Source organism: Agrilus planipennis, unplaced genomic scaffold (assembly GCF_000699045.2).
Source record: "Agrilus planipennis isolate EAB-ADULT unplaced genomic scaffold, Apla_2.0 scaffold337, whole genome shotgun sequence".
NCBI classification, from domain to species: domain Eukaryota; kingdom Metazoa; phylum Arthropoda; class Insecta; order Coleoptera; family Buprestidae; genus Agrilus; species Agrilus planipennis.
In genome coordinates, this window is record NW_020442013.1 from 54,727 (window position 1) to 62,269 (window position 7,543).

The 7,543-nt window shown below is 34.6% G+C and overlaps 1 protein-coding gene and 1 long non-coding RNA gene across 2 annotated transcripts in view; one reads left to right on the forward strand and one right to left on the reverse strand.

Annotated features, from left to right (window-relative positions):
* Window positions 1-7,543, forward strand: part of LOC108742107 — a 42,168-nt gene that overhangs the window by 25,034 nt on the left and 9,591 nt on the right. The gene's annotated exons all lie outside the window — the stretch shown is intronic.
* Window positions 4,190-7,543, reverse strand: part of LOC108742117 — a 7,764-nt gene continuing 4,410 nt past the window's right edge. The window contains exon 3 of the long non-coding RNA XR_001938616.2: window positions 4,190-4,542. This is a non-coding gene — a long non-coding RNA (uncharacterized LOC108742117). The remainder of the gene's footprint in view (window positions 4,543-7,543) is intronic.

A 7,543-nucleotide genomic window follows, 5' to 3' on the forward strand; every position in this document is an offset into this window, starting at 1 on the left:
TCGTTCAGAGACTGAACGCAGAAATGAGGATCTCTCTATGAGCGACTCGAGTCTCTCGTTCAGAGATGTTAAACAGATTTTTTGACAGTCTCTCTCAGCGATACCAGAGAGACTCGAGTCTCGCTTTCAGAGACTCTGAGAGACTGAACATTTTTATCTCGCGTTACAATTAAAGACAATTGCAAATTGTGTAAGCTGCCCGACTAATTTTCACAAATAAAAATAAAAAAACTATCTTAAATAGTGTGTTATTTCGCTATTTACTTTAAAATGTTCGGCAAATAACGTAAATTTCTCTGTACCATATATATATGCATCTCAATATAAAAAACCTTTTCAATCTTGTCCAGTTTTAATACCTAAACCGAAGAAGAGGCTTTTTTTTATCTATAGCAAAAGTCGAAGTAAGAAGGAGAGGTTATTTTATGTCAACGCCAGAATGTTTAATTGACTAAAGGTTGACGACAGTTAATCGAAAATTCGAATGCGTCCCCAAGGCGTAATCTCAATAAAGAACGACTATTTGCCGCACGTAGAACGTAAGACAGGAACTCGATATATACGTACATTATAGCAAGGGTGCACGTTCGCGTAATGTTCGAGAAGAACTTCAGCTATTTCAGCTGAAGTTCACTGAACGATAGAATTAATAACGAGAAGCAAGAAGTCGCTAGAAACAGGATTAAAGTCAAATTGTTTTCTTCGGATAAATTACAGGTTGTCTTTGAAATAGAGAATCAACAATTGAATTTTATTCTTTTGTTACTTCACAAACACTCATCGCATACGTTTACAAATTGAAGATATTCTTTTCCAATTTGTAACTCAGACTAAATACGTATACCTTTGGTACAATAAAATCATATCCTTCTTTTTTCACTTTTTTTCACTTTTTGTGTCTGTCATGAAGCCTCAAGTGACTTATGTACCTATGTTTTCAAATGCAATAACTCGTACGTTTGATACGATTGAAGAAAATAGAAACAAGAGGAAAATAGAGATCGCAAAAACATCAATGTCGCGTATCTAAATCAAATGAAACTATGAATACGGTAAACGTAAAATTACTAATTACTTACCGATCTGTATAATAATATATAAAAAAGATTTAGTTATGTATCCGTACACAGATTCTATATATCATCAAAAAATATAATCAACTAACAATAAAATCAAACCTTGTACCACTAGGCGTGGAGCTTAAATCAGCAAGTACAAGGTAAAACTGATTCTATAGTTGAGACTATCCAAACTGGTATAAATTATCCGTGAGAATCGACGTATTTTCTTTCTAGTTTCCACATGGGACTGCAGTTTATTTTGCTGCATTTTGAACAGGCCCTTGTTAAGTTAGGAAATGTTTCATGAGTAGTGCAGACAAAATTAAAAGAGAAAATCAAGTAATAGTAAGCGGTACAGCGGTTAGAGGTTGCTTAGGTACGTAAAAGGTCAGGGCCGGCTCTATAACTGCCTGGTTGGAATTATAACTTTAAACAAACGTTAATGCTTTCCTAAATTCCCAAGGATGTTGAACTTTCTTTAAGGTCCGATGCTGGCAACATGCTCAAATTCCGCTTGTCTGCATCTCTTTCTGTTACACACTAATTGATGTAATGTCATTCCTTTTTCTTTATCGGTGTCCGCTGCAATTCCCACCTGACATCTTTTTTCTATGCTTACGATATTCCCTGTAGCGTCTGTTGTAAGTAAAAGTAGGCGTTCTGTCAGCAATCGTTCCGGTCTAGTTGGTAAGGCGAAAGAGCTATATTTCTAAGCGTGGAATCAAACAACATTTTCCTTCTAATCCAATACTTTTTACATAATGTTTACCCTATTCCCCATATACTTCCTAATAATAATATCATCATCATAAGGTCGTCAGTCCTAAGACTGGTTGGACACGCACCTCCACTCTTTCCTATCCTGAGCTAATCTTTGCGTTTCCCTAAAGCTAAAACAACCCACATCCTTAACTATTTGTGAACAGTAATCTAATCTAGGTCTACCTCTACCCCTCCTCACTCCTGTTTCTGCCTCTAATATATCTCTGATTAGACCTTCATGTCTGGGAAGTTGTTCTACCAACCTATTTCGCCTATTTTTTATTATTGATTTCCATAGAGTATATATTTTTATCAGCAAAATCACAACAAACCACACAAATATTAAAACTATCTTGTGATGCATAGAAAATGCTATTAGCTAATTGCAATTGTATATTAGATATAATTTTCGTATAGACAAGGCAAAGGAAAAAGAGAACAAACACACACACACACACACACACATACACACAGGCTCCGCCCACTATGAGGACAATCCAGGGGCTCTTAAGCACTTCTTCAGCTGAAGAATGACCTCCAAGATGTCTTAGAGGTCATTCTTCAGGCTCTGTCCACTATGAGGACAATCCAGAGGCTCTTAAGAACCTCTTCAGTTGAAGAATGACCTTCAAGGTATCTTAGAGGTCATTCTTCAGCTCTTCCAAGGTGTACCTACAGATGTTTTTCTGCTAACTTCTTATTAATTCAAAGAGAAAAAACCAAATTCAATGAACTTGATGCAGAATAGAGTAAATTTCTATTGGATAAAAAAAGTGGACAACCAAAAATTAAATAGAGAAGCTTTTCAACCCGGGCTTTTGTGCTTTAATGCTTCCGAACTTTATTTCACTGTGGCAATTTCTACCTAGGAAGCCATTTGACACTTTTAGAAAGGAATTTATTTGAAAATTGCCGGTTCGGAGACAAATATTCATTCCAAAGCTGCAACTTTCGAAACTATTACTTCTAACTTTCCAGTCGTAGGTAATGGACATATTATTTTTGTTATTGTGTCGGAGATGGAAGCTGCACCGTGCACCTCCACATCGATTGAAACTGCGACGAGACATATAAAGTACATTTACTGAATTTACCGCTTAGAAGTTTGAAATTGGTTTTAAAACTTGCAGAGAAGAATTAGATTGTAAGTAGATAGGAGTGTGAAGAAGTGTGATTACTGCAGGACTATTAGGAAGTCAGATAACGGAAGATGCAAAAAACGTTAGAGATTTACAACAAAGAATAGTAACAAAGGAAGGTTAGAAACAGAATGATGAAAATATATAAAAATGAGGAGGTAGGGGTATCTATTGGGAAAATTATGGTAGAAGCATGTTAAAAATACTAATTAATATGCCTAATAGAAGAAATTTCACTGCACACACGGCCGCCATGAATACGTTTTCACTCGCGTCATCGCTCTTCGAACGCGCATATGAAGCGCGTCAATCTAAACGAGGCCTTAAAGTATTTTAACAGAATTTTTAAAAATTGAGTTTGTCTTTCTCGTACAAAATCACAATTAAATAATCTCTTTGTAGTAAAGAAAACCCACTCCAATTAGTAAATTAGTTTGAATTATAATTAAAAAATCGATTGTTAATTAAAGGTATAAAGTCAAAAATGCACACGGGTACATATTATGGATTTTAGAGTTAGGTAACAATTGGTTAAGCTTGCACAGTTTCATTTGACGTATTTATACATGCTTTCCCGTTATGAAATATGTAGTATGTATGTACATAAGCGTAAATGCAAAAATATTGCATTCCTGTGTTTCGCATTTATCAACCAATTAAGGAAACTAACACAAACGACGATGAAATGAAAATCGTTGTGCCTCAATTGCTGGGGAATTGCATACTAATTGCTTGTTAAAATAATAATAATAACGACCAAACGAAAGATTCCTGCCAAGCGAGAGTGTTTACAAAATGTCCTTGTTTTCTTATTGTGCAGGAATTACATATTGGTAACTCTTTTTACCGCTGAAACCTCAAAAGCAAGAACGAAATATACGAGCATGTTTTTAATATTAAATTCATTGCTAATACTCGCGAAATGCTGAGATTAAATTTTATTGTACAAAAACTCACGCACGTGTTGACACTTTCCTGGGAAGTTTATTTGTACTTTTGGGGAAAAAGGTATTAGCGTAATATATACAGAAAACCAAGAAAATTAAAGACATTATGTTGGAGTAAGAAGGGTGGTTACTGATCTTAATATATACCTGACTGGCACATCTGGGAAGTTAAAAAAACCAATCCATTACACAGTTTCCCTTGTTCACCTACATAAACTTATATATCTGTAGGCTTTTTTCCGTTGTTGTCTAGGGTGAATAAAAACGAATCCAGCTCCACTATTTTTAGAAAGTGTTTAATGAATAAAATTAAAATATTAAAAAGTATAAACGTTTGCACAATTAGAGTTTTCCACAGTATTGAACAGCTATCCTGATACACTTTTCTTATTGGTCACAACAGCACATCAATATACAATTGATTTTATCGTCTTCCGTCTTTATCGTCTTTTTCAGGACTTTCCGTCTTTTGTACGTCTTTCGTCTTCTACGCGTCTTTCGTCTTTCTCGCGTCTTTCCTCTTTTATTTTTACTCTTTTTGTTCGTCTGACCTCGATGGCTACTTATTTGCAACTACTCTTCCCCCGCGGTGTTCACCTTCGTTCACATTGGTAAATCCCCTATAATCTGGGACTTGCAAAAACAATTCGAATGAATCAGGAGCGGACAAACTGCAGAAACTCGCTATCGTATTATTAGGATAAATATAACTGTTATAACTTAACGGAAAGAAAAATAAAACAAAAACCCACATATCTAAAAATTATTTAAAAATGTCTTATATTCGTTTGCCGTTTAGCCTATAATTGGTTAATCAGACTAAAACAATTAAAGACTAAAATTAACAATAATTACCTTAATTTAAGTAGATAAACGAAAAAGGAAAGTGCGCGTACATAGGATTTGTAGACTTAGATAAAGATTTTGACAATGTTAAAGGAGACAAAATGTTAAATATACTTAAAAATTTAGGGATGAGTTACAAAGATAGAAGAGTGATACTTAGTTTGTATAAAGAGCAACAGGCAGTTATAGATCTAGGGATACAACGTAGAGAAGTAAATATTAGAAAGGGAGTCAGGCAGGGATGCACACTGTCAGCTACTTTGTAATTTATATGTCCAAGACGCGATCAACATCATTAAAGACAGTAGGGATAGATATAGAGTGACAAAAGATTAGTCTGCTTAGATTTGCAGATGATATAGCAGTATTAGCATCCAGCAAGGAGGAGTTAGAGATAGCATTAAATAAAATCGAACAGTATTGACAAAATAGTACTGTATGAAAATAAATAAAAGTAAAACAAAAATACTGGCATGTAAGGGAAGAAAAAGTAGGGAAAGAGCGAATGTAAAGATAGGAGACGAAAGATTTAAAGAAGTGGTTGACTTTAGGTATCTACGAAGTCAGATAAGTCAGGACGGAAGGAGTAGTAAGGATAGCACAGGGTCAAGTTGCCTTCAATAAAAAGGAGTTACTTCTATGCTCGCGAACGATTAATTTAGAAATTCTAAAAAGATTGTTAAAGGTGTTTGGAGCGCGGCGCTGTACGAGTGCGAAACATCGACGGTGGGAGCGGCGAAAATAAAAGCTTAGAAATGTGGTGTTACAGGCGAATGGTGAGTGTTTTGTGCAGTCGTAAGATAAAAAATTATCCGGAGACCGCTCGGAAGCTGCGCTAAAGAACTACCGTTCTACTAGAATGTTTTAAATAAAACTAGTAGCGAATTTGAGTTGATGTGNTTTTTTTTTTCAAAAGCTGAGTATCACCAGTATATAAGAATTTACACCTTTAGTTTCGCAAACAGTATAAATTATGCAATCCGTAGATAATTTCAAGCACACATGAACTCAAAAGAGGAAACACATTCCTCGTATAATGTGGATCTGACATTTAGAGTACGATGTCTAAACAAAGCACGTGCTATCTTCCAAGTTGTCGACGGGAGTTGAATGCAAATAATTGTCGAGTTTCCTGATGCCAAGACTACAAAAAGATAGGACAGCATTGTAGTTATTGTTGTAGTTAAGATTTGAATAACCGTTCGGTTTTTGTAATCGCTGCTCTTTGGGATCCTTCCTACATATTTTTAGAAAGGAAAAACTATTGTAATAGAGAGCAATTTACAACTTAACTGAATTATTACATGGTTGAGTAATGAAATAAAACAGGGTTAAACATGTAGAAGTGAAGGGATTACTTGCAGAATTTTTTATTTCAGCATCATTCACTTTATTCTTCAGGATTTTCATCGATCTTTTAAAATTTAAATTTCTAAATAATGCTCTTTCGTTTCGAAAATTAATTCTTACTACTAAAAGTTTATTTTCGCGCCGAAAGACTTTTTTTAGATGTGGTATTAGGTAACTAAGGTAAAAGGTGTGATATAAATATTAACTTCCTGAAATGTTTAAACTTATTTCACTTCATGATCATAGACAAAGATTACTATTTTAATAGAAAGATGATAAAATTAAAATTGGACAAAATCTGGTGCATGAAGACATTTGAAGTTAAACACGAATGTTTCTAGTTGTTCTCGTTGATTCGTGTGAATTGCATAATCAATAATTAATTGATAGTAGTATTTATTCTTAATAAAGGTAGTTTATTAAGAATTAAAATACCTACTGAAATGTTTGACTTCTATAAATTATTACCAGTATTTCTAGAATATCATGAGCTTCACAGTCTAAGAACAATTTCATTTCTTATCCCAATACATTATACTTCCTTATTAAAATGCAAAAATCAATCACAGTAACCTAGTAACACACAATTGTAATACGGTTCACCTTCGGCACACTTTTTAATAATGCATGCAACTTATAGATGAAACACCTGATGTAATTGTTATGGAAATGTTAAACGTGGAATAATATCGTAGCGTACCATGGACTATTCTTTTTTTTTTTAATTTTTTCTGTGATAGGCGTGCTAATAACATACGTCTATAAACTGTGATTTTGATAGCCTCCAAAATGTTGGTTCAAGTCCACAAAAAGTAAAAAAAAATGATGCCAATAAAGAATAAATTTAGGAATTTGAACTTGGATTATTATTGGGGACTGAATTGGTTACAGCTTAGAACAACTTTTTACTACACAACAACCAATAGTATTTCAAAGATATTTCTAACCTCCCTAGACAAAAATTTTCAGTCTCTCAGAGTCTTTCAGTGTCTCCGAGAGCATCTCTCACAGTTTTTGACAGTCTCTCAATTATTGCCTAGGTGTTTTTATGGATCTCTCACAGTCTCTGTATGAGAGACTCGAACGATAAAAGTATTAATTCAGAGATTCCAGTCTCTTACAGAGAGACTGAATTAATAAAACTGAAACATTGAGAGACTCGAGACTGGGATCTCTGAAATATGTTGAACTTAGAAAATTTTAACCATGTCTATCGAGACACCACTTATTGAAAGATTCGAGTCTCTCGTTCAGAGACTAAATACGAAATGAGGATCTCTCTATGAGCGACTCGAGTCTTTCGTTGAAAGACGCTAAAAAGTTTTTTGACAGTCTCTCGAAAGTCTCTCTGAGCGACACCAGAGAGACTCGATGAGAGACGGAGACTCGAGTCTCGCTTTCAGAGACTCTGAGAGACTGAACATTTTTATCTCGGGCT